This window comes from Plecotus auritus (genome assembly GCF_963455305.1).
Source record: "Plecotus auritus genome assembly, chromosome: 1".
Classification (NCBI taxonomy): Eukaryota; Metazoa; Chordata; class Mammalia; order Chiroptera; family Vespertilionidae; genus Plecotus; species Plecotus auritus.
In genome coordinates this window covers 46,537,196-46,564,474 of record NC_137770.1, presented here as the reverse complement: position 1 = coordinate 46,564,474, position 27,279 = coordinate 46,537,196, and the positions used below count along the sequence as shown (strand labels likewise).

The 27,279-nt window shown below is 52.2% G+C and overlaps 1 protein-coding gene across 1 annotated transcript in view; it reads left to right on the top strand.

Moving 5' to 3' along the window:
* The first annotated feature begins 7,345 nt into the window (after positions 1–7,345).
* The window catches only part of PAQR5 (progestin and adipoQ receptor family member 5), a 78,995-nt gene continuing 59,061 nt past the window's right edge, over positions 7,346–27,279 (top strand). The window contains exon 1 of the mRNA XM_080668500.1: positions 7,346–7,496. The gene's annotated coding sequence lies outside the window, so the exon portion shown is untranslated. The remainder of the gene's footprint in view (positions 7,497–27,279) is intronic.

Sequence of the window (27,279 nt, the reverse complement as noted above, 5' to 3'; positions counted from 1 at the left end):
GCTGACTGACTCGGTAGCCTGGGATTAGCCGTGGCCACCACCACACCCAGGCCTCTGGCCCCAGCCCTGACAGTCCCGGGCGTGAATGAGGCTTTAGGTCTTACATGGCCCTTTGTGTGATTTGCTGACTCCCTTTAGTCATTCATTACAGGGGAACTGAACCCTGAGATGGGAAGAGTCATAGGGCCTATGGTTCTGGGGGCCGCCCTGGGGACCCCAAGGTGGGGCAGGAAATGCTCAGAATCTGGGAGAAAATAACCTGGGCTCAGCATTTCCCTGCTTCCCTGATCCTTTAAGCTCCGGTTTCCTTCTCCATAAGCAGGGATGGTGCAGTGCATCCCACCTCTCCCTTCCTTGGCCCTGGGTGCTGAGACTGCGCCCGGGATGTGAAGCAACATGGTGTGGGCTGGGCCCTGGCCGGTTTGGCTCAGTGGATAGAGCGTCGGCCTGCGGACTGGAGGGTCCCAGGTTCAATTCTGGTCAGGGGCATGTGCCTTGGTTGCGGGCACGTCCCCGGTGGGGGGTGTGCAGAGGGCAGCTGATCGATGTTTCTCTCTCATCGATGTTTCTGGCTCTCTGTCCCTCTCCCTTCCTCTCTGTGAGAAATCAATAAAATATATTTAAAAAAAAAACATGGTGTGGGCTGGGAGGATGCAGGGAACAGAGCATTCAAGTAATAGAAAGGGGCTCTGTCTGAGGTCTTCTGACCGGGGTTCGATGGGAGCCTGAAAAGGGGCTGTTTGTCCTTAGACTCGGGAATATTATGATAAAGACATCAATGTTCTGTAAGGATACCAGCTTGGGGCTAAATGAAATATTTACACAGCCTTCAACTACCTTCTCCCTCTCTTTAGCAACCCCCTGCCCATGCTAAAACCTTTGGCACGGACTTCAGAAGTATTCTCAAACCCCGCTCTGGGTCAGAAAGGGACTCGATGGCGAGGAGGATTGTGACCATGGCTTTTAGCGGATTCCCAGCCACTGTGGCTTTCACTGGAGGCCAGGGCAGCCCACTGGGCCCCCTCAGATCTCTGTGTTGGCAGAAAGACATTGCACTTGGATCTTAGAAAGGCAAACTAAATAAACCGTGTAGGCTGATGTGACACAGACTAAACCCGCAAGAACCTTCTAGTAGACACATGTCGGAAACCACCCTGAAAACAGTTACCCAAGAATCTGAGGAGGAAGAAAGCCCAGCAAGGCAGGTGGCAATCTAATGCAATTCAGCCTCTGGTTCATGGAGTGACCTCAGACAAGCTGTTTGCCCTCTTAGGGCCTTACTTTTCCTGGAATAGCTAATAGATCTCACCTTCCTGTATTCTAATGTGTGAAATTGACCATAAGTTCTCCATATTTCCCATAAATGGACGATTTCTCAACGGCTTGACCCTGGGAAAGCCTCAAGATTAGCTGGCTAATGTGAAAAGGTGTCATATTTTGAACGTTAGCTATAGAATATATGTTGTGGTGAAGACATGTTCCAGGAAAAATTGTATATATATTTAATGTTTGGACTTTGAAATGTATCCTCTAATTACTAAGAAAGGCAGTATAGCAGCGATTGAGAGCGCAGACTTTGGACCAGTCCTGAGCAACTGTGTGACCTTGTACAAGTCCTTGCCTCAACTTTCCGGTCTATGAAATGGGGCTAACGATAGGCATGCGCTGTGGTGAGCCTTGAGATAGCGTGTCTGGCCTGTAGTAAGAGCCTGGTAAACACTGGTTATGCTTATCACTTTAAATCCTCTTGTCAGAATGAAGGCTTCCTGCCAGGCTAGATGTTTGGTGTAGATCTGCACTTCCACGCCGTAAGCAGACCGGACCGGGCATGTCATGGGTTTCATCCGAGTCCGGAGCTGCCCTCCAGGCCAGGCCCGGAGAGCAGCAGGCAGCACTTCCGCCTCCCACCTCGAACAGCTCCTGAACTGGCTGTGGACAAGGAGCACAGCAAGGCTTCCTCTGGCCTTTCCTGAAAACACAACTTCAAAAGGGCCCACACCCAGACTTTAAGAAGGCCTCGGGCCCAGTGCCAGGCCCTCTCCCTGGGGTCAGCTCTATTTCTAAAAGTGTCCTTGGCCATCCAGGAGGAGGAGGCTCCGGGACACCCCTCCACCTCGGGGTGAAGCCCAAAGACAGAGGGGAGAAGGCCCTTGCCCTTGGCTGAGCCCTACCTGGGCACTGCCTGTATTAGCTGGGGGCCTCGGCACCTTTCTTACCTAGTCAGCATCCCGGTGTGACCCCGCAGATATTCTTAAAAATGAATAAAACAATGGGCAGGGCCCTCAAGGCTCACAGCAGTGAGCTCTCCCTCTCAGGTGGGCGCCCTGAGCTCAGAGGGCTGCGGGGGTGGGAGCTCGGAGAAGAGGGCTCATCTCCAGGTGGGGACCTCAGGCCCTACCTGCCTGTACAACAGCTCTGCCACCCTGGCCTGCATGCCAGTTTGTTTGAAACTTTAGCTTCTTTCAAATGCAAATCCTCCACAGAGGCAGCCCACAGGAGGCCTGTGCTCATTTACACCTGAGCTTGAATAGGCTATTCAAGAGCCTTCCCAGAATGCAAGACTAATAACAATCACTATTATATACTCACATGATTATGTATTTATTGCATACTTATTGCCACAATACCAGAAATCAGAAAAAAAAAAAAAAAAAAAGAATCACTCACAATCCCAGACCTAGGAAATGGAATTTTGGTTTTCTTTTTTCCCCCCAATTCCCCTACAGCCCTTGTACATATACTGCTTTCTCTCAGCTGGACTCCTACCCACTGCAGTGTTGCACTCAATACCACAGTATCATCCGCGTTTCCCCATGTTGCAACCGCCTTCACAGTGAGCTTTAAAATGGGTGGGCTGCTGCATACCAGCTCTCTGGAGCTGGGCATGTCGGTTGCTTCAAGTTCCCTCCAGTTAGGTGTAATGCTGGAACTCTGTTCAAAGAGCTTTTTCTTTGTCTGAGGATTACTCCCTCAGGATACATTCTTGGGTGTGGGATTGTTGGGTTAAAGGTGCGGAATATTTGTGTGGCTCTGGAAAGAGAGCTGAGTCCAGGTTTTGCCTAGAGCTTGTAGACAGCTGGTACCTGGGGACTGAGAGAGCTTGGGGGTCAAGGAGGGGGGAAGAGGCCGTCTTTGGGTTCACTAAGGCAGTTAAGACTTTGCAGGGGCAATCCTTAAAGGCTTGCCTGGAGGAGAGGCAGAGCCCCCGGGCTGAGAGCAGATGCCAGAGGCTGCCCAGAGGAGCTCTCTCCTTCCCACTCCTCCAACGCGCACGACCACAGTGGGGATAGGGAGGCTGGGAGAGGAAGAAACCCAGGGAAGTGGTGAGCCATGTGCCCTGGATGGCCCAGAATTCAGGCAGGAAGTGCAGCTGCAGTGGCTGCTGGGGACATCCCACACTGTCACTATGTGCCAAGGCGGTCAAGGCAGGCTCCCCGTCTCCGCACACGTTTCCTCTTACATACAGCAAACTTGCTGTGTGCTGAGTCCCGCCCGGGTGCCGTGGGGCAGGATGATGAGGACACAGACGTGACCGAGGCTCTCGAGGCGCCCCGGGGACTCAGGCAGCTTAGAGAGTTGGACCCTCTGAGGGTCACCACACTGGCTGCACAGCAGAGTCAGCTGGGGAACTTTCAAAAGACCTGATCCCACCTCCAGAGATTCGGGAGTGAATTGGCGGCTGGTGCTGACATCAGCCAGGACTGAGACCACTGCAGCGGGCATTACATTTTCTTGTTAGAGCATTTGTGGATGCAGGGACAGCGACCCTCTGAGGCTAGTAGGGGAAAAACAGAGGTTATTGTGGGATAGCGTTGATGGGGGAAGGGGGGCGAGAGGGAGAGCTAAACCCCCTTCATAGTCTCTATGCAGGCCCTTTCCCCAGCCACCCAAATAAACCTTCCACCCAAATAAAACAACGCTTCTCTGCTAACGCAGCTTCAAACCAGTCCCCTAGCTCTCCCCTTGCAAGCAGGAGGCCGCCCCAGTCCCTTGCATAGAGGATTGTGGCCACCTCTCCCAGCCTCCGTTGGAGCAGTAAACCCGGATGGTGCCACCCCAGAAAAGACAAGCGGGGGGAGGACTTCTGTGTTAAGTCAGGGTTGGGTGCTAGAGGACCAAGTCCTGTATTAAGTGGGGAATCCGGTCCCTTTTTATTGTTTCTGTTGTCATGAGAGGCATTTTGCACAAAGAGGACAGTCTGGGCCCTCCCAGGAGGAGCTGGCGAGCTCTGTGAGGAGTGGGGGCCTGTTAGGACAGTAAGTTCTGATATGGTGGCCCCTGACCCCCTAGTGCCAGGAGGGCAGAGGCAGAGATGGGAGATTCTGAGTCATGTGGATGGGACGTGGCTATTCTCCCAAAGAGGGTAGTTGAGTTCACTGTAAAGGTGCCCAAAGAGATGTGAGCCCAGGCAGCGTGGCTCTGTGGTTGGGCATCAACCTATGAACCAGGCGATCGCAGTTCAATTCCTGGTCAGGGCACACACCTGGATTGCAGGCTTGATTCCCAGTAGGGGGCGTGCAGGAGGCATCTGATCAAGGATTCTCTTTCATCATTGAGGTTTCTCTCTCCCTCTCCCTTCCTCCCTCTGAAATCAATAAAAAACATTAAAAACAAAAACAAAGAAGATGTGGCATTTATGACTGGCACGCTCCCCTCTTTGCGCCCTGACGGGTCCCTCTGACCATTTGCAGACCCCCCTTTCATGGTCCATGTACCCATCGCCATGAAGAGACAGCAGAGCCCAACCCAACCTGGTCAGTTCCACACATGTTTACTGAGACCCTTAAAGGAAACAACAAAACCCCAAATATTACATTCACTCAGCACTCATCGGTTTACAGCGCACTTCCAACTGCATCCTGCGGTCCCGTGATAACCCTAGAAGAAAAGACGTTATGATCCCCACTCTATAGATAAAGTAACTGGGGGCCAGAGAAGAGAAACAACTGCTCAAAGTCGTTTCAATACAGGCTGCCCGACTCCTGGGGCTCTTTCCATGTCACCTCCCTGCCTTCCTGGCCTGTCATCTGCTGCCTCATTGGGGAGTTTGGGGCCTGTACCTCTCAGGAACATCCCACACCCATCTCTCCACAATTGGTGTGGCCTCCAAAATCCCCAAGCTCCCTCCCTTCTGCTCATTCCCATCTCTGTACCTTGGCTCAGCTCCTTCTCTCAACTAGAATGCTTCTCCCAGTCACTGGTACCTACCCCCGTCCTTCCTGTCTTCAAATTTCCTTGGGCTGCACAAAAAGCCCGAATCCCACCCCCTCCAGGCTCCCTCCCTTCCCATTCTCCTGCTCTGCTCTCCTGTGTGTTTACTAACCACAAGGGCCTCTCCTTGTTCCACTATTTCTCCAAAGTGTTCCTGTTTAATCATTCAGCTAGATTTACTCTCCCTCCGAGCAGAGGTGGGTGTCTGTGGCACTGCCAACCAGGTAGGTATTCAGCCAGGACATGCTGATAGGTTCACTGGTAATCCACTGACCACTCCTTTTGGGGTAGGAGCCTCTTGATCTTCCCTCTTTAGTTTCCCACGGTGCGCACAAAGGGTCTGCGGTGGGCTGGAGTCTGGCGAGGCACTGTGCATCTGTGCACGTCGCTAGGTGGAGGTGGGGGTGGGGTGGGGTACATGCCACCACTGTGCATGCTGCTGCTGCCTCTGCAGGTGGGAATGAGGCCAGCACTAGGCTGTAAACATCTCAAGTCCTCTTCTCCCTCTGAAGTCCCTCACTGTCACAGGCATCCAAAGATGACACTAGAAAGCACACAGCCTCTTGCCTTCCCCATTCAAAGAGTTCTATAACCAATATCTCAGTTAGCCCCCAAACCCTTGAGAAGGCAAAGGGAGGATTATTTATGAGGATTTGTCTGAGGCCACACTGAATTCAGCATAAGCTGGGACCGAGAGCCACTCCCCGCAGGCCAGCCATTCTTGTCAAGCTCTGCTTTGCACTGGACGACGGCCTACCTGTTTGCATGTCCTCATACAAACTTTTAAGTCTGAGCCTCGGCCCGTGTGCGCAGTGGACAGAGCGTCAGCCCGTGCACTGAAGGCTAGTGGGTTCCATTCCTGGTCAAGGGCATGTACCTGGGTTGCAGGTTCGATCCCAGGTCCCGGTCAGGGTACATGTGGGAGGCAACCAATAGATGTGTCTCTCTCACATCAATGTTTCTCCCCCCACTCCCCACTCTCCCTACCTTCCACTCTCTCTAAAAATCAATGGACAAAACTATCTTCAGGTGAGGATTTTTTTAAAAATTAAAAGAACTTATTAAGCTAATATAGATTGAGGCTCACACACACCCACACACCTTTACAAGATGTGCAGCCACAGAAAACCTTATAAAGCCAGATGCCCAATAACACCATTCAGGGTCCATAAAAGGGCCTTCGAGATAATCAACTGCGACCCACTCGCTGCAAATGGGGAAACTGAAGCCCAGAAAGGTACAGACTTGTCCAAGGTCACAGAGCTGAACGGAGGCCTCTGGACTCCAGGGACAGCGCTCCTTCCACTGCCTGTGCACTTAGCAAACAAGGCAGAGCCGGGAGCTGAGGGGCTCTGAGAGCCTGAGGCAGCAGGAGGTGACCCCCCACTTCAGTCCGGGGCTTTTGTCCAAGGGGTGGATGTTCCAGACTTCCTCTGGGAGGGGGCAGGGTGGGGGCAGGAAGTGGCTGCAACCTGTTCCTAGGGCACCTGGGAGCAGCCACAAAGTCTGGGTCCCAGGGACCAAACGTTCTTTGTCCTTTGTGTCCCTTCAACTCTTATCTCTGTGTCCACTGAGTGGCAGAGGCCCAGGGCCAGCACCTTCCGGACCTGGGAAATGGAAACCTGGAGGAAAAGGTGAGGGGTGGGTGCAAAGCAATACCTCCCTCAACACCACCCCACCTCCAACCGGCTCCTTGGCCACGGGGGAGAGAGCCAGGTGTAGCTGACAACAGGGCCCGCACAGCCAGGAGCCCCTCCCCCGCTCCCTCCGGGCTCCAGAGGAGGGCATGTGGGGTGTGGCTGCGGTACCCAGTTTGTTTGGTTTTTTCCTTCCCTTTACTCCACCCCATGCATTCTTCTGAAGGGCATGCTCAGGGGCCTGGCCCTGAAGGAGGCCTCGGGCTCCCAACCCTCGGCCCCTGGGAGTGGGGCGCAGAAGGGTAGGGGGTGAAGGGGCCTATGTGCACCCCCTGGGCGCAGGGCTTTGGTCGTACCTCAGCCTGGCGAGTGATGGGAGGTCACCCAGCCAGTGGCTGGCAGGTGGTTAAAGGCCAGCCCTGCGAGGGGAGGGTGCCCCTGGCCCGCGGCTCCTCCCTCTGCCTCCCCGCCCCGCGCCGCGCCCCGCCCCGCCCCGCGCGGCAGGGGATCGCGGGCCGGACCAGCGGGGTAGGCGCGCCGACCGGCCGAGCCAGGTGCAGCGCCCGCGTGTCTGGGGGCCGCTGCGCCAGGAGGAACGCCGGGTCCACGCGCCCTCCCAGCTGGACTCCCGTGACCCTCGGAGCCCAGGTAACCGAGGGTGGGACGTCTCGCCGAGGCCGCCGCGGGTCCCCGCGCACGCGCCCTCCCGGCTCCACGCGCACCCAGCTCCGCGGCCGCACGCGTGCTCCCCGGGGCCGAACCGCAGCTCCGAGGGCGGGTCTTGGAAAGTTCACTCCGGACGGCTGTGCGCGGGGCGGCAGGGAAATGCAGCCGGGTTCCCCGCCGCCCTCCGCCCGCCTCCTGCTGCGGGAAGCCCGGGGCCCCGGTGGGGCGGCCGCCGCGGGCGCACTGGGTCTCCGCGGAAATCGCGGAGTTTTGCCTTCTTACTGGTCCCATCTCTCAGTCTTCCGAGCCTGTGACCCTCTCCGCGCCACCCAACCCCTGGAAAAGATATTAGGATGGGACTGCAGAGTTGACGATGTCTTAAGGGATGTTTACATTTGTGCTTCCCGCCTCCTCGGGCCAGATACACGCTAGGACACAAGGCTGCAGCCAGGATGAGGGTGAGGCGGCGGCCCTCGGCTCCAGGGGTCCGTCTGAGCGCTGTTGAAGTGGGTGCCCAGGCAAGGGGAGCCTGGCTTCTGTGCTGTCTTGTGGCTGGGCACCCTTGGCTCCCCCAGTACTTTCCAAGCCCCAGGAGACGAGCAAGGGCAGGAAGGATGGCCTGCCGCACAGCAGGGGCATAGACCTAGGGCGCAGTGGCCCTTGCTGATTGGAGGAGAATGGGCTTCCTCCAGCCTAGGCTGTGAGGAGGGCTCAGCCCAGGGTAAGGATGGGGCTGAAAGGTTCTCCTTCCCATGCAGAACCAGAGAGAACAGGTTGGGGGAGGTCAGTGGGTCAGAGAGGAGCTAACGTGGACACATCTCTGATGTCATTTTACCCCCCCCCCCCCAACCAGTGCCCTAAGTAGGTCTTATTCCATTGGCAGAGGAGGAAAAAGGCTCCAAGAAGTTAAGCAATGTGCTCATGAAAAGCGGTGGACCTGGACTTCACACCAGTCTTCTAGAGCCAAGTGGTTGCTTCTCAACGTGTTTGTGGGGGCCCTGACTCAGCAGGGGTTTGTTTCTTCTCCCTCTCCCTGAGCTTCCTCCCCTGGAAGGGGTAAGCCAGGAAAGGGCACCTCCAAGAAGAAATAAAATCTGGTCACGAAGCTCCTTCAAGAGATAGTCAGCTCCTTGCTGAGCTAGGAGCTGTGGCAGAGTACCTGGAGCAAAGGTGCTCAAGGAGAACTGAATGAATTAACCTGAAACCGCAGGGATTCTTTCCCAGCTGATGGCTCTCTGCCCTTGGTGAGCAGAGGAAAGGGGCCCACCACCACCATCACCAAAGGCCTTTGACATCCTTGCCCACTTGAGGCAATTTGGCATTTTTTAAACCAGAAAGCACATCCACAATCCCATGTAGTTTTCCAGACAGACAGGCTTTTGCTTCACCCTCGGTCCGCTTCCTGTCAGGCCAGGGAGAAGCAGAGGGAGGTGGTTCCATGCCCAGCTGGGTTGGAGGCTGGGGACCCCTGTCCCACCCAAGCCTTATCCATCCCTCCAGAAGTCTTATTTGGAAACGTTAATCTCCATCGCCTCCTCCCTCTCCTTATCACTCCCTGGGGCAACCAGGGACAGAGGGAGGAGAACTTGCTTTTATGGGCCTTCATTTCCTCACCTGTAAAATGACAGCAACAGAATCTGCATGGTTTCATGGGAGAGAAAGTGGTCCAAAGGGCTCTGTAAGCTTCAGAGCAAACCATAGTGTCAGCCTGCCCTGCCCAGCTGGGCTGTAAATTCCTCTGGGAAGCCACCATGCATACTGGAATCCATGAGGCTAACCTCATCCTGAGCACACATTAGGTTCACAGGAAGTATTTACAGTCTCTACAGGGTGAGAAATTGCTGAAATTGGTGGGAAAAAGGGAGAGTTTTTAATCCCTTTTCCCTCTCCCCATGTAAAGATAGGGAACAGGCTACCGTATAAGAGGGTCCAGGAGGAGAGACAGGAGTGGTGTGAGTCCCTGGAGGTGGAAATGGTCATTGTCTTGTTTATGCAAGGCCAGGGTCAAGTGGGGTGTTGATGGAGGACCCTAGAAGATTTTCCATGGCAGTGCCCTGGACACTGAGGCCCTGCCATGGAAACCCATAACCCCAAAGTCTGCTTTGGCCTGAGGACAGATCAGGACACCCAGTGTTGGTCAATCTGTTCCCTAGAGGAGGCCACTGAGAACATCGCTGGGATTTAAGCTCCTCAACCAACATGCCCTCCACCCCATCCCCCACCCCCTGCTATCCCTGCCTAGCTTCCTACTGCTGGTTCCTGGGTCTTAATCAGAGCTCTAGACCCAGAACTTCTCAGCTGGAATCAGCCTTAGAGGCTATATTCCTACACCCCTTCCCTGCTGTATTTTCCATTGTACTGGTCACCATCTAACAACCTGTATGTTCATTTTTATCTTGTTTATTGTCTGTCGTCCCTGTTAGAATATCAGCCCTGTGAGGGCAGGGCTTTCTGTCTGTTATCACTGCTCTATCCCCAAGGATCAGAGCAGTGCCTGGTGTGTAGTGAGTGCTCGGTTAATACATGTTGGTTGAATAAACCGTACCTTCAGCCTGCCCTTCCTCGTTGTACGGATGGGAGATTGAGGCTCAGAGCTGAGGAGTGGCCTGTTGGAGGCAGCGCTGGAGCTTTTCCTGATTGGGCTCCAACTAATTCAAAGCTGGGTCTCTGTCCCCTGCACCAGGTTACCAGGGGTGCTTCAGGCCAGCTGCTTCAGTCACCCCCGTGCTGAACAGACAGCCAGCCCCACAGGGTGGTTTGAGAGCCAGGGAGGAGTGCTCCGGGTCAGACCCCATCTGAAAAGAAACCTCCGAATGCTGCCCTCCGAAGCTCTGTCAGTGGTGAAAATTGCGCCCTCTCCAGGCCTCCTGCGAAAGTTCCCCAGGGCCGGGGAGAACCCAGGAGGACCACAGCGGAGGACCAAAGCCAAGTCCCGGCAGCCCTGGGGAGGAGGGTGGAGCTTCCGATCACCTGGGCCAGGGATGGCAAACCTGTCTGAGATGGTGCAACCAGATGTGGGCCAGGAAAAGTGAGGACATTATTCTGCCCAAGGCCCTGGGAAGGCTCTGGGCTCGGAGGCCTCACTTAGGAATCTGATTAGGGTGGTTCCCTGGGGGGCCCAGGAGCTTGAATTTCGGAGACACTGTGTGTAGAGACAAGCAGGGTGGAGAAGCTCCAGTGTGGGATGTGGAGGTGGAAATCCAAGAACTATGACTGGATAGAAGCTGGGACTTTCTATGGGATAGAGAATATGGGAGGGGGAAATGGGATATATCTGTAATACTATCAACAATAAAACCATATTTAAAAAAGAAAAGAAAATATGGGAGACACATCCACACACACCAAGCAACTTCAACCTCCCTCCCCCCTCATTCTTCCAGCTGCCATTGTTTTGGCAAAGGAATATGATCTGTTCGGAGTCAAAGCTCTGAACCGTGTAGGACTGATTGGAGGGGAAGACACCGGGGCAAGGAGGTTTCCCGAGGGCCCTATTGCAGGAGCACAGGTGGGAGATGCGGTCCCTGGAGGTACCTCTCCTCCTCCACTCCTGGGAAGTAGAGACCCTGCCCTTCTCTGCTATTACTACTGCCTTTTAGTAATAGTAATAAACAATCAATAACTGTTAGCTTTGTGGCAGGCCCTGTTCTAAACACTTCACATATATTTGTTCATCCTTACAGTTACCACCAGCTTGAAACGGTATCATCCCCATTTTACATCCTATAGATGGGAAGTTGAGCCTCAGAAAGGTGACCTAACTTTGCCCAAGATAACACTTGGGCAGGGACAGGGGGCGCCAGAATGAGCCCGGACAGTCTGGCTCCAGACCCTGCAGCCTTAGCCTCCGTGCCATGCTGCCTCAATCAACCAGGTTGGCCACACAGCTGGAACGGAGAGCCTGGAGGCCAGGGTAGTTGGCACACCCCTCGCCGCGGAAGCAGCACCTGTGCAAGCCCACACGTTAGATCCACGGGGGCGTTGGCTTTCCCCAAGCCCTGCTGTTCCCCCCAATCCTTTTCCATTGGTATTGTGGTTTGTCAAATTAAGAGTTGGAATGCACCTGAGACTTTATTTTAGGGAAGAGCTTCCAGAAGTTGGGCCTTGAAGGATTTATAGGAGTTTACCTGCTTGCTGGAAAAATTGGAGAGGAAGGGGACTGGGCAGGTGGAGAGAGCAATAGTCATTCTTAGTCTGAAGGAATGAATTCGTAGTGCATCTGAAGCCACTCTAGGGATCCCCTCCCAACCTTGGTTGTCCCCCCCTCCCCCAACCACTCCCTGTGGGCTCCCTGCCCCTGAAGAGGGTGAGGCCTGACCTGAGACATAGCTCATGCATTTCTGTCTCCTGACCTTCTCTTTATCACCGCCATCGCTACAAGTCTGGTGGCTTTTAGCAATAGTGATGGAAAAGTACTCCTGCTGTGATATGATGTGAGTCAGTCCTTCATAAATAATGGGGTTGCACCATCAGTTCTGCTGCCTGGACCTGTGCCCTCGTATCTGGCCCGTGGTTGGAGACATGGGGTTGGCTCCTGGGGGAAGAAAAAGGGTGACTCGAGATGTTGTTTTGAAATGACACAGATGGCAGTGAGGAGCCGGCAGGTATGAGAGATACAGTCATTTTTTGGCATCTGGGGAAAAAGACAGTGTCGCCCAAAGCAGTAATCTAAGGTATAATTCCCACCCATGCCCTGTTCTCTAAGTCAGGGTTTACCCTATAGAGTCGTGCTCCCTTCTGGCCTTGACACCAGGCTGGGATCACCCCCAGCATGTTCTGTCGGGACTTGGTAGCAAATTTCACCTGAGCCTCAAACAGGCATTTTGCCTGGACACACCATAGCCCCTGAAGACATGCTTTTCCTCTGGTTGTTTGGGAGCCCCACGGCCTGGCGGACCCTGGCCGGGTTCGCGTGGAGCCTGCAGAGGCAGAGCCTAGCCATCATGGGCTTCTAGATTCCATGCTCCCAGAGTCCGCCAGCTTGCCACCTGCCTCTGAGTTGGTCACTGCAATCTTGGGAGCTGAAGGCTGGCGTGGCTGGTGTGACTGGTGGGGAGGCCTGGATTCTATTCTGACACTAACTCACAGTTGACTTGGTCCCTTCTTGGGCCTCAGTTTTCTCATTTGTAAAAGAGACAGCGTGGCTTAGATCAGGGACTATTGACAGTAGACTGGGTACTTCTTTGTTGTGGGGCTGTCCTGAGCACTGTGGGGTGCTGAGCAGCATCCCTGCCTCTACCCACCAGATGTCAGTAGCACCAACTCTTGCTTCCTTCATTACAACCAAAAATGTCTCCAGACAGTGCCAATCATCCTCTTGGGCAAAATTGTCTCTGGTTGAGACCCACTGGGTTAGATGCCCTCTGAGTACCCTCCCTCCCAAGGATCACTCTCAGGACCCAGACACAGTTCCTCTTCCAGCCCTGTTTGGTAAATGGGGGCCGTGTGGGGACCTGTGGGTGGGGGCGCCAAGGGCTTGCAGGGCAGGATGTGAGAAAGGGGAAGGCTCTGGGCCTGCTGGGTCTCTTGCTGAGAGCCACGGCCAAGTTCTCTTTGCTTTCCAGACCTTGGGTTACATAAGAAAGTGGGGGCATGGGCAGCAGGCCTGTGGTGGCCCCCACACTAAGGTCAGCAGCCTTCTGGCCAGTGACTAATCATCTCTCTGTGCTCAAAGGACTCGGCTTCTCCATGGTCCCCACTTGGGGACACAGGAAGTGAATCAGCCCATCATCTGCGCAGAGAGGGAGAGGACAGAGCATGGTGATGTTAAACACATGGCCAAGCACGCCTGCCCTGACCCAGCCCTGGCTTTATTTTATTTGCTCCTCCCAAGTTAGCTGTTTATTATCTTTCTCCATGGAAGCCCATTCTGACCAAGTTGCTTAATGAAAGAGGGAGGTTTATCTTCTCCAGGGGTGGGAGGGATTTGGGGATGAATCTTGGAAGTAAAGCACTGTTCTAGGGACAACAGGCTGTGAGATTTGGAGTAGTGTTAACCCAAAATGATTGATTTGGGTTATTCATTCTTCTAGTCCTCATTGGAGGACTGTAGACTACTCTAGACTGTGGGCTAGATGCTGGGGAAGGAGCAGTGAGGCAGACCCAGTCCCTGCCTGCAGAAACCTTCCGTCTGGGCGGACAAGGTGTCAGCCCGTAATTGCCATGTGCTAAGGATGTGTGTGAGCCTACACAGAGGAGGGCCCGGTTAGCCCCACCCAGGGTGTTGTAGGGAATTGGGACTTGGCGGACGGGTATAGAGGTACTCAACACAAATAAGTGGGTTTGGGTTTTGTTTTTGCCTATTTTTTATTGTGGTAAAATGTACATAACATAAAATCTACTATTTTTTATCATTTTAAAGTACACACTTCAGTGTCTTTAAGTACGTTCACATCATTGTATAACCATCACCACCACCCAATTGTGGAACTCTTTTCACTTCATAAAACTCTAACACTAACTCCACATCCTCTCCTCCCCCAGCCCCTGGCGACCACCATTCTTCTTTCTGTCTCCATGGATTTGACTATTCTAGGTACCACATGTAAGTAGAATCATACAACATGTGACCTTTTGTGTCTGGCTTCTTTCACTTACCATCATGTTTTAAGGTTCATCTGTGTTATAGCATGCCTCAGAATGCCCTTCCTTTTTAAGGCTGGATAATATTCCATCATACGCTTAGACCACATTTTGTTTATTCATTCATCTGTGATGGACACGTGAGTTGCTTCCTTCTCCGGCTGTTGTGAGTAGTGCTGCTGTGAACCTTGGTGTGCAACTCTCTGAGTTCCTGCTTTCAATTCTTTGAGGCATATACCCAGATGGAGAAACACTAGGTCCTACGGCAATTTATGTTTTATTTTTGGAGGAACTGCCATACTGTTGAGGAAGAAATGTTTGGACTAGATTTTAAGGATGAGCATGAGATCTCCAGTTATCTAAACAGAGGAAGGGGAAGGTAAGAGAAAGGAGAGAGGAGTTTGGAGGAGAGGAAGGAAGGGGAGAGGGGGAGGGGAGGGCATGAAACTAGTGGCACAGTGGATTTTGTGCTTGGGACTGAAGCAGGGGTGTGACTGCTGACAAGGCCATGGCAGGGTAGAGTATGAAGGGTCTTGGACCAGGCTGGGGAGCTTGGCCTCCACACTGTAGGCAGTGAGAAGCACTGGGGGGTAATCAGGAAGTGATACATGCCATTTGTCACCTTAGAAGGATGGAGCTGGGCATGATGTCCCAGGTGGACTGGGAGGGAAAGAGGCTTAAAGCAAGAACAACCCAGTGGGGAAAAACTGGGTAACACTGAAGCTACATCGCTGGGTGGGTGGAGGGAGCGGGTCTAAAGGATGGATGTGCCACACAAGGGTGCCCAGGTTTCTGGTTTGGAGGCTGGGTGAAAGGTGGGTAAGCTAACAGGAAGAGCAGCCAGTTTGACAAGGTGATGAGGCAATAAGCTTGGGCCCTGTTGGTCTGGAGGGGCCCCTGGAGCCACCTGGGTGGAGATGAGGGTTTGAGGGGTGTCCAAAGCTGTGCAGAGCTCGGAGCTGCAGTGTAGGGAGAGCAGCTGGTCAAGGGCAAGGGACAGTTCTGCTGTTGGACGGCATAGAGGACCCAGTGGAGGTGGAGGGTAGGACCCCGGGGTGGCATCCGCACAGGACGGGTCAGTCCCTGCCCTGAGCATCTCATGTACCTTTTCACTGCCAAGTTCAGGTTCTGTGCTTGAGGCTGGTCATTGTGGGTGGAGAGAGATAAACATGAGCCAGTGACTTTAATTCACTTATTCACCCCATAAAGCTTAGAAAATGGAACTTGGCCAATGCCTTTGCACAGTTAAATATTTAATCACGATTGTGATAGGTGATATGCAAGAGAAATAGAGCGTGTTGTGAAAGTGTGTCATGGGGACGTGATTTAGTCTGGGCAGGGTTTCTTCCTCTGCAGTGTGGACACACTGGGCCAGGTAATTCTTTGCTATGCGGCTGCCCTGTGCATTATAGGATGTGTAGCAGCATCCCTGGCTTCTACCCACTAGATGCTAATAGCCATAAACACCCTCACCCCAGCTATGAAACAAAAAATGTCTCCAGATGTTGTCAATTGTCCCCCGGGGCAAAGTCACCCTTAATTGAGATCTATGGTCAAAAAGGTCAGGAAAGGTTTCTTGAGGAAATGATGTTAATCTGAGTTTTAGAAGACAGGTAAGCATTAAGATAAAGCAGGTATGACCCTGGCTGGTGTGGCTCAGTTGGTTGGCCATTATTTTGTGCATGGAAAGGTTGCCAGTTCGATACCTGGCTGAGCCACATGGCCAGGTTTCAGGCTCAATTCCCGGTGGGGACATTCAGGAGGCAGCCAATCGATGTTTCTCTCTCTCTTTCTCTCTCTCTTCCTCCCCCCATCCCTTCCTTTCTCTCTGAAAACCAATAAAAGTATTTTTTAAAAAGATAAAGCAGGTATGGAGAGAGGAGGAGAGGGTTCAGGGTGCTTATGTGTGCAGAGGCCCTGAGATAGGAAGAAGCCTGGGGAAGACCCGTGGGGCGGGTGGTGGAGCCAAAGAAGAGGCACCCTGTAGGAAACCCAGTAAAGCGGTGGAGGGGGAGAGTGGATGAACTGGGACACTCACGAAGGATCACAGGCAGGGAGGCCTCCCAGGGGTGGAGGGTGAAATGGGCTGGAAGCTGGTGAGTTACGTTTTTATCATGTTGGGTTGGAGAGCCCTGGGAGACACCAGGTGGAGCCCTGAGATGAGAAGCCAGGTGTGGCTAGAGAAGTGGATGTGGGAGTTATATGCACATAGAAGGTGAGTGGAGCCCTGGAGGGGATGAGCCCGGGAGTGCGTGTGGACATGAAGAGCAGAGCAGAGAGGAGGCCTAGGCGTGCGCTCCAGGAGCACCCGCATTGGGAAAGTGAGGAGGAGGAGCCTGCAGAGAGGGGAAGAGTTCCCAGAGAAGGAGCAGAGGAACCCCGATTGTGTGGTACCCTGAAAGCGTGTCCAAGGAGCAGGGCCTGGTCCTGTGACGTCTCTGGAGCCAGAGCAAGTAAAATAGGACTGGGAAGCAGCCACTGGACGTGGAGACCAGTAAACACCATGGGAGAGGTCAGACGGAGGTAGCTGAGGAATGGGGCAGGAGGGAAGCTGGATGCCAGAAAGGGAAGAGGGTTAGGGAAGGTTTTGTTTTGTTTATTTAATCTTGCATGTTCTCCCCACACACTTTTTTTTTTCCTTAGAAAATAAATGTACAAGGTTCAGAATTCAAAAACTGAGAAGATTACAGTGTAAAAAGTATTCACCCCCATTTCCTTTGGCCTCCCAACCCCCTCTCCCCACCTTTGAGGCAACTTCACCATTTTCTTACAGATTCTTCCAGAGATACCTCAAACATGAACCAGTAAACACATATGTAGAGTCTTTCCCCACTGTTGGTAGCACACTGCATGCATCTTCTGCCCTTGATTCATTCTTTTCCCAGTTAGCTATCTTGAGATGCTCCCAGAGCAGTACATAGTGTCTTCGTTCTTGTTTACAGCTATATAATATTCCACCACAACATGATGTCATGTAAGTTAACTCATCTCCTGTTTTTTGGACATCACGAACAACGCCCCACTGAATTGCCTGTGCTTTAGTTATTTTGCAATGTAGGTAAGTGCATGTAGGATAAGGTCCCAAAAGTGGAATTGATGGGTCAGAACTATGTGAGTTTGTATTTCAAAAGCTATTAGCAAATAGCTCCCCACAGAATTGCTAAGAACGTGTACGCCTACCAGCCATGTATGAGGATGCTCATTTTCCCCACCCTCCAATGTACAGTGTTACCAAACTTACTGATATTTGCCAATCTGGAAGACAAACATAATTTCTCAATATAGCTTAAACTTGCATTTTTCCTGTTATGAATCAGGTTGAACATGTTTTCATAGAAATAAGAGCCATTTCTATTTCCTTTTCTATGAACTGTTTATGCATCTGTTTTGCCCATTTTCTATTAGATTGTTGACCTTTTTTTTCATTAGATAGGAGATGATCTTTATGTATTTGGGAAACTAGTCTTTTGTTTAGAATATAAATTATAAGTGGTCCCTCCCTCCCTACCCCCAGTTTTTCAAGGATTTTTTGCTCTTGCTACTTTTTTTTTTTTTTTCTTTTAAGAATTAGGAATGCTGCCTTGGCTGGGTGGCTCAGTTGGTTGGGGTGTTGTCCTGTACACCAAAAGGTTGTGGGTCTAATTCCTAGTAAGGGCACATACCTAGGTTGTGGGTTCAATCCCCAGTCGGGGCATGTGCAGGAGGCAACTGATCGATGTTTCTCTCTCACATCGATGTTTCTTTCTCCATTCCTCTCTTGCTAAAAATCAATAAACTGTATATCCTCAGGTGAGGATTAAGAAAACAATTATGCCCAGCCAGTGTTGCTCGCTCAGTGGTTGAGTGTCAACCCATGAACCAGGAGGTCACGGTTCGATTCCCATTCAGGGCACATGCCCGGGTTGCGGGCTCGATCCCCAGTAGTGGGTGTGCAGGAGGCAGCCAATCAATGATTCTCTCTCAATAATGTTTCTATCCCTCTCTCCCTCTCCCTTCCTCTCTCTGAAATCAATAAAAATGTATTTTTAAAAAAAATAAAGAATTATGAATGCTAATGGGAGAGGTTCACTAGAGAGAGTGGCCCCTGGCACAAAGGTCCCAAGGAAGCACTGGGCTACATTCCAGACTGGAAAGGCCGGGGACACCGCTGTTGTAGCAGGCAGAAGCAAGGGAGAGGGTGCTGGTGCCAGAGGGCTGGTGCCACAAGTTGAGGGAGTGAAGGCTGATAGTAGAGTTTGCCCAGGGATGGGGTTGCGTTAAGGAGGTGTCAGAGCAGGAGAATTACTGTATTAGCAAGGGAGTGATTAGATTAATGAACCCTCGAAGCTGAGCTAGTTGAGGGGAAGTCAGTGGATGGGTGCTCTATGCTTGCTTCGATCTGTCAGTCTGTTTGCACCCATTAATCACAGGGCCAAACTAACCGCCAAAATTATTTGCACCTCGCCTGTGATCCAGAGCCTATGCTCGAACCACCTCCTTATCTCAGTCTCACACGCCAAGCCAGTGTCTCCCCTGCCCTACACCAACCCAGGGCAGGTATGAGACAAGCAGGGACAGACAGCTCCTGTGCCCCAGACCCACTGGAATTATTCACATGAGTCAGTCCTGAGCCTTTCAACCTGCCTGCCTTGCCCTTCTCGCGGAAATCCAGTAAAGGCTCTAACCGAGGCCTTCCCCTCACTCCTGTTTCTGACTCTTAACCAAAACCTAGTGCCCCCCTTGTGGTCCCTTGTGTGTGATGCATCCCCTCTGCTTGGGAAATATAAGTAGTAAGTTATCTTTCTTTCTTTCTTTCTTTTTTTTTTTTTAAATATATTTTATTGATTTTTTACAGAGAGGAAGGGAGAAGGATAGTCAGAAACATCAATCAGCTGCCTTCTGCACACTCCCCACCGGGTATGTGCCCGCAACCAAGGCACACGCCCTTGGCCGGAATCGAACCCGGGACCCCTGAGTCTGCAGGCCGACGCTCTATCCACTGAGCCAAACCGGTTAGGGCAGTAGTAAGTTATCTTTCAATGGCATTAGCCTCCCAGTGCCATTCCATCAACTCTATGAATTAAAATCCTGTGGGTGCAATTGAGACATCAGGGACCCTTGGACAGGCAGAGAGTATGAGGCTCAGTGAACCTCAGGTCCCAGCAAGGCTCCAAAACTATCCCAGCGTAGGTGGTTGAATCAGCGAGCTCTCAGGGCAGCTTCCTAGAGGAGATGGGCTGGAGATGAGGCGAGACCTTAAGGTGGGAATACAGGACCACAGACTGGAAAACGCAAGGGAGTGTGTCTGCTCGGGCGGTGGGGGCTGCAGCGGGGGGGGTGGGGTGGGGGTGGGGAGTGGGGGGGCAATGATGAGAACAGAATCTTTTTTTCAGGGGGATGCGGGGGAGAATCTGCCAATTTTAATAATGTTGGCCTACATTCCAGTCCTATGTGCTATAAGTCAACAAATCCACCAAAAGCTCCCAAACGCATGTACACAATTGGTGATGACTCATGCTACCTTGTGACTTCTTTTATTGTTGCCTAGAGAATTATTTACCTTCTTGAGAGTGGAATATGGAGGAAATAATCTCACATTCAGCAAGTGCTTACCTACTTCTTATGAACTCTGACCTGGGCCCGGTGCTGTGGTCTCACAGGTTTGTGGCAGGAAAGACACCACGTAGCGATCCTCCAATACAGCCGCGGGTGCCAGTGCAGAGGAGCAAGGCAGCCACTGGGCATGGTTGGCAGAGAAGACTTCTTGAAAGAGGAAGAGCTGGAGCAGACAGTGGGTCTGGAAAAAGTGGCGAAGGGGAAGGGAGGGGAAACGAGGTTCAGTGAGGAAGCCCCTTGCTCTGGCCAGGTGTCCGGGGAGAGTGAGCATCCAGGTGACAGGAGGAGGATGCAACGTGAGCCTCTAGATGAAAAGGAAGAGGAGGCGGTAGAGTCCTAGTGGGCTCTGTCATATGGGGGGGCCTTGGCTAATAGGGGAGCCCCAGCGGGTGGTGGAGCATCGAGCTAGACAGGAGAGGTCGGACTCAGTGATCTTGCATTTCTCTGAGGGCCAGCAAGGCTTTGAAAACTTCCAGTGGGGCCCTAGCTGGTTTTGCTCAGTGGTTAGAGCATCAGCCTGCGGACTGAGGGGTCCCAGGTTTAATTCGGTCAAGGGCACATGCCTGGGTTGCCAGCTCAATTCCCAGTAGGGGGCGTGCAGGAGGCAGCCGATCAATGATTCTCTCATCATTGATGTTTCTCCCTCTCCCCTCCTCTCTGAAATCAATAAAAATATATTTAAAACAAGAAAACTTCCAGTGGGGGCTGTTGCCTCCTGAAGGACCCCTCTGTTGCCCCCAGGGCAGGAAACCAGAGTTTCCCCACATCAGGGCTCAATATTGCTTCTCCCAAGGAAGGGAGCCCTGCCTGTGAAAGGTGGAGGGGGCAGCAGCAGCGTGAGAAGGACGCTAAGACACGAGGGTGTTTATTTCTTGAATGTTTCTGGAACACATCCTCTCTAGAACCTGACCGATGGTTTTAAAAAAATGTAAGCGATAAAAAAAGGAAATTGTGAGAAGGAGGATGAGGGAGGAGGCGGGAGGAAGGGAAAGTGGCTGGCTCCACTGCCTCCTCCCTCCTTGGTAGTCTGGTTTGGCTTAAACCTCACCATCCTCTTAGGGACGTTCCTCCAAGTCCCACAGATGCCCAGCTAATGGAATGCTGCTTTTCAAGACTGGCGGCTTCAGGACTTACCCTGGGCCCAGCTTGCTGTGTGACCCTGAGCAAGCCACCCCACGTCTCTGGGCCTGGGTTTCACACTTGGTTTCTCTTCTGGAAGCATCCGTTTTGTCTTTGGTGCCTTTTGGGCTCCTCCTAACAGTCAAATCTTTGCTCCTCATCCTCAAGATTTCCTTAAGGGCCTGAAAAGAGCAGCAGAGGAGTCTGAGGAAGTCAGTGCCAGTGGTTCAGCTCTCGAAGGCCTGGGCAGGGAAGGGATACAGCCTCTGGCCACCGCCCAGCCGGCCTGGTTGTGCGGTGAACACCCCTCATTGTCTGAAAGCCTCAGATTTGACTTTCAAAGGGAAGCGTCTCTCCTGATAAAGTGGGTCTTGTTCCATTAAAGACAGCTTTGTTTGGGCTCCCCGTTTTAGTCCCAGTGTCCAACTGGAGTGAGGAGGTCTCTGGGGTGTTAAATGATTCCTGCTCCGGATGCCCAGCCATGCCTTCAGCATTGTCTGTTGAGAGCCTGTGGGTGCTGGGAAGGTATTGCCATCTCCATTGTCTCATAGGGAAACTGAGGCACGGGAAGGTCAGCTTATGCCCTCGCTTGGACTGCTCAGTCAGACTTGAACCAGGTCTTTGGGCTCCTGCCCAGTGTTCTCCTCCCACAAACTGTTTATGATGCGGTTAACACAGCTGGCTTCTGCCCCTCGCTCCACGCCTCCTACTCTGATTTACCTCCCGACAGACTGCCAACTGCCACCAATTATTGTGGAAATGAATTCACTTGCTCAGGTAGGAAGATCTGGGCCTCTGTGTGAAAAAATGAGAGAGAGAAATTTCCTCTAATAATTTCAGCGAATCATCATGGCACCTGCCTTCTCCCCAAAGTACCAGTAGGTTCCTAAGGCCCTTCTTTAAGGCCCAAAGAAGGGAATGGACGTTTCCAGCCTCAGGATGTGGGAGGGGCCCTTGATTCATACTGCTGAGGTGACCACTTTTCCACCTCCTTCTACAGATGCCAAGCCCAGTATGACATTCCTGGGCCAAGAAATACAGAGACCCACCCAGCGGTGTGGTTCAGTGGATTGAACGTCACCCTATGCACCAAGAGGTCGCTGGTTCGATTCTGGTCAGGGCACATGCCCAAGTTGTGGGCTAGATCCCCAGTAGGGGGCATGCAGGAGGCAGCAGATCTATGTTTCTCTCTCATCGATGTTTCTAGTTCTCTCCCTCTCCCTTCCTCTCTCTCTAAAGTCAGTAAAGACATTTAAAAAAGAAAGAAAGAAAGAAATACAGAGATCCATCTTCAAGCGTGCTTCCCACTTCACGGCGCTCTGTGGTACACTGCAGGGACATGTGTTCGGGAGAGGCGTTTTAAGCATGGAAGTGAATTTTTGTTTCATTCTCACTTTTCATATAGAGGCCTGGCTTTCCCTCCCTGGGCAAAGTGAATTATTTTCCACAATAACCAGTGGCTGTTGGAGCTTTGGGGGGCACAAAGGGATGACCAGAACAGCTTCGGCCAGAATCCCCACCCCCACCCAAGTTGCTGCCTCTGGGGCCAGCCCTCCTGGGGCCTGGGTGAGCTCCGGGCAGGGGCGCAAGGCTGGCCTGGAGCCTGAGGGGCGGGTGGTCTGGCAGTGGAGGCACATGGGAGGCAGGCAGGGGTTACCGTGGCCACTTTCCCGAGTGCTGGCTGCATGTTCTTGGAGGCTGATTCCGAAGGAACCATTATTCCATTCTTCATGGTTTTTGAATAATGCATTTGCCTCAGCCCTTTTAAAAAGCCTGTGCTTAATAATGCTGGAATAATGACCTTGTGTCACATTGCAGCCACTGGGGCTCTTAATCCACCACTGCATTCAAATGTGAAATGTGTTTCTTGTGCCATTAGGTTAGCAGGAAAAATACCAACCTAGAGAGGAAGAAGGAGAACCAGTTTCAGTCTACCTTGTAGCCTGTGGCAGGTTTGAGGGGGGTCCTTGCCTTAACAACATCGTAAGGGCAGGAGTTCTTTTGAACACCTACCGTGCCCCCAGCCCTCACACATGGGCTCTTGTTAATGCCAGAAATAGACCCAAGAGGTAGTCACTCTGGGGATTATAAACATGCTCACCCAGAGGCACATTGTGAAAATCCAGTGGAGTGTAAAATGCCCGTACAGAGCTTGGCACAGACTGAGGCTCCACAGGAGATTTCAGATCAACACCATCAGCCCCATGTTACAGCGGAGGAAAGCGAGGCCTGGAAAGACCTCAGGACTCAAACCCTGGTCGCCCTGACTCCAGGGCCCAGACCCACGCCTCCTCCACGGGAATCCTTGTCTGGGAGCGAGGCTCCCGCCTGTCTGAGCTCCTTATTGGCTGTGGGGCCATTTTCCACTCACACCCGTTCCCACCTGGGCCCTGTGTCCTCTGACCCCCAGTGTCCTCTAATCTAAAGGTTTGGGCACATGTAGGTCCCCTGCCTAGTCCACGTGACCTACCTCCTCTGCTAGTTTGAACCACCCTGGCTGCCCTGACCGTTTACCCCTTACCTGCGGGGTGTGTTTTTGGGTAATAATTGTGTGAAATGGCTCACTCAACAGTTTGATCAGTTAACAAAACATGCGTGCACACACACACACACACACACACACACACACACACACACACCTGTCCTGCTGGCCTGCTCCTGCCTGTGAAGCTCAGGGTTAATGATTGCCAAGGAGAGCTGGTCAGGAGGGAGGTTGCTCTGAGCACCCTGGCCTGGGGGAGAGACGCACCAGGGGGCACCGTGTCCTGGCCGGCTCCCCGTGCCCCTCCCCTGCTGGCCTCCCATCTCTTGTCTCTGAGTTCAGCACCAGTAGGCCTGCCTCTCACCCTCTGCTAGCTGCTTCCCTTCTCTGGGCCTTTGCTCTAAAATTCCTCTCCTTGGGGGCACCATTCCCTCTCCTCTGCCAAAGCAAGCCCTCCCCACCTTTTGGGATCCACCCCGAGCACTGCCTCCTCCAGAAGCCTTCCCTGACTGCCCCAACATCCTTGCTCTTCGTCCCTTCTCTGAACTCCTCCACGCCATTGGGCAAAGTTTTGAGCACTCCCCAGCATGTCGGGCGCTGTGCTTGGTCCCTGGGCCCCCTGTGAGCAGGGTGCCAGCCTGTAGCCCAGGAGGGACAGGCGTGCTTCAGGGCACCTGGGCAGCCTGAGGTGTGGCAGGGGTGCAGAGGAGTTCTCAGTGGCCTGGGGGCTGATGGGAGTGAGGCAAGCCTGATAAGGGGCCTTGGGGGGACACTGAAGGGTGAGTGGGATTTTCCAGGCAGACAAGGAATGAGGGTCCGGGCATCTCGAAGCAGAGGGAGCAGCGTGTGCAAGGGCAGGATTCGGGGTCACACACGGATCCAGCTGTGGTGTGTGGGGTGTGAGGCACCTGTGAAACACCCAGGTGTGGCTGTCCCAAAGGTGGGCAGCCTCTCCGAGAAGTGTCTCCTTCCTGTCCGCTGATCGCTCGCAGTTTTATTACTGTGTCTGTCTCAGCGGGAAGGCATTCCCCTTGAGGGCAGCCATGGTTTCTTACACGCTCACCAGGAACCTGGGCATGGAGCCTAGGAGGTGTGGGACTGCATCTAAAACTCTCCTCCTTCAGTGCCCCTCGCTACACTCCCTCCTGCCCACCCTGCACCTGCACCTGCTCTCACCGCCCTGCTGGCTCAGGCCCCAGCTCCCGTACTTCTGTGACTTCGGCCCTCGAGTGCCTCCTCCTGAGTGAATTCCAGGCCACGTGAAGGTGCACAGTCACAAATGCTCAGGACGGCCGTGCCCATGGGCCCTGCATGGGAATCGCCACTAGAGCTCACTAACCAGGCTGCCCACTGGGAATCCTGACTCTGAACGCTGGGGATGGGCTCTCTGGTGAGTTCTGTTTGTGCTGTTGGGTTGGGGACTTATTGCTAGAGAGCTTTTCCAGGCCCCTGTCCCTCCCCCTTACTTCATCACCCTCCCAAGGGTCAGCACCCAGACTCCACTGGGCATTTTCTGGGTGGGGATCTCAGTGCCCACGGAGCGGCCCTTCCTCAGTGGGAGACAGGGCCTCTGTGGCTTGAGCTGAAGCCTACCTCCCCCAAGCTCCCAACTGGGGGTCCTGGCTCTGCCCCCCGAGACTGCCTGGCCTCCTCCAGGTTTCCACACCTGCTTCCCCAGGATGTGAGAAGGTGTCTGGTACTCCATCCTCACTGGGTCTCCCTCTTCTTCCTCCTCCTGTGGTCTGGGCTCTCCCAGCTGACAGCCTTATCTCAGATGTTAAGTCTTGATCAGGTTAGAAGCTTGGGAGGGGGTGGAGATAAGATCGTGCCTACCCTCAGCAGCCTGACATCTCCCTGTTGGGGGAGGGAGATAAGATGGTGCCTACCTAACACTCAGGGCCTGCATTCACCTTCCATCAACCTGGCAGGGCCTTCCCCTGTTCCGGCCTGGGGGCAGGGACCTGCTTACTGTACCGCCCTGGAGGCCCACGAGCCATAGCATAGGCTCCCCGGTCCTCACTGTGCAGGGCTCAGTGGCTGATCCGCTCTGGGTAGGTCTGCTCTCACCCTGGCCTAGATTCCCAGGGGTCTCAACACTGGCTGTGACCTTGGGAGAACGTAACTCGCCTGGGCTGTAGTGGCCTGGGGAAACAGTATGTTTTAAAGTTCCAGGTGGTACGTCAGAGTTAAGGATGCTAGGCTAGTTGCCCAGCGCCCTCCTGTCCAGTTCTGACAATGGGTAGGAATAGTTATACTGGAGTAAATTAACCTGTATACCACATAGCACTAGAGTAGATCCTTGTAATTTACAGAAAGGCATTTAACTACACATTTGAGCTAGTAAAACCAAATATTTCGTAATTTTTAAATACAAAAATGTTTAACAGTTTAGAATATCAAATAAATGTGAATTTATAAAAATAGACATTATAATTCTGGTCTATATTAGCAGGTAAACAAAAAGAAAGTATTCAAAACATTAAAATCTACATGCTTCAGAAACACAAATTCAGTCATGAAAAATTGAAATATTATTTGATCCTTTTTAAGGCAGAATCTTAAATTCAAAGGACTTTGGCAGTATCATATGTCACAAGTATGTTTTCTCCTATAAATTTTCTAGAAATTTTCCTGACTCTACCCTAGCTGGGGAATGGTGAGAAGATATATTTGTCAGATATCTTTGAATATTTTCCACTGACAAGGCTTTTTGGCTTTTTTTTTTTTTCCTTTCCCGGGTACGGCTGTCTTTTATCAGGAGCCATAGTTTTTGTTTCTAAAGCATTTCCCATTTGTCCTTAAGTTCCTTAGTTTTATCTTGTTCAGACGAGGGTTCTTATGTCAGTGGCAAAACTGTCATGTTGATATTTCATATGTTAGGAAAGTGGGAATACAGTGATAATTATTCCTACGACATCTTGTACTTTATCCTCGGCCATGCAGTGTCTGAGAAGAAGGCAAGACATGGTTCACATTCCAGGGGTATTTTTGACACTGTGATTGTCTCCTTTTAACGACATGTAAAAAAATGAGAGGTTGGTGTAATCAGCTTCCATGCCTGGCCTCCACAGTCATCAGCTCATGGCCAGGCTTTCTCACATCCATCCTTACCCATCACCCCTGCTCCCAAGCAGACTCTGTGGAAGCAGGTCCAAGACTTCATATCATTTCATTTGTAACTAACTACTTCAGTACATATCTCAATGAAAGGGCCCTTTAAAAAAACATAACTATAGTCCTGTTATTGCACTTTAAGAACTGACCATTTCTCGCCCTGACCGGTTTGGCTCAGTTCGGCCGGCAGACTGAAGGGTCCCAGGTTCGATTCCGGTCAAGGGCATGTACCTTGGTTGCGGGCACATCCCCAGTAGGGAGTGTGCAGGAAGCAGCTGATCGATGTTTCTCTCTCATCAATGTTTCTAATTCTCTATCCTTCTCCCTTCCTCTCTGAAAAAATCAATAAAAAAAAAAACAACAACAAAAAAAAACCTGACCATTTCTCATGATCATGAAATATCCAATGGTCAGGTTTCCCCAATTGCCTCTTTCTTTCTTTCTCCCTTCCTTCCTTCCTTCTTTCCTTCCTTCCTTCCTTCCTTCCTTCCTTCCTTCCTTCCTTCCTTCCTTCCTTCCTCCTTTCCTCTTTTCTTCCTTCCTTCCTTCCTCCCTTCCTTCCTTCCTTCCTTTCTTATTTATTTTAAGTCTTTTTATTGATTTCAGAGAAAAAAACATCAAGGTGAGAGAGAAACATCGATTGTTTGCCTCCCGTATTTACCCCCACCAGGGATCAAACCCACAGTCCAGGCATATGCCCTGACCAGGAATCGAACCAGCACTCTATTGGTGCACGGGACGACTCTCAACCAACTGAGCCACACCAGCCAGGGCTCTCATACATTTTTTTAATAGTTGGTTTGAGATTTCAGATCTTAAAAATTCTAAAATAATTTTTGAACCAAGCATACTCCATTTGGGCACTGAAGTACA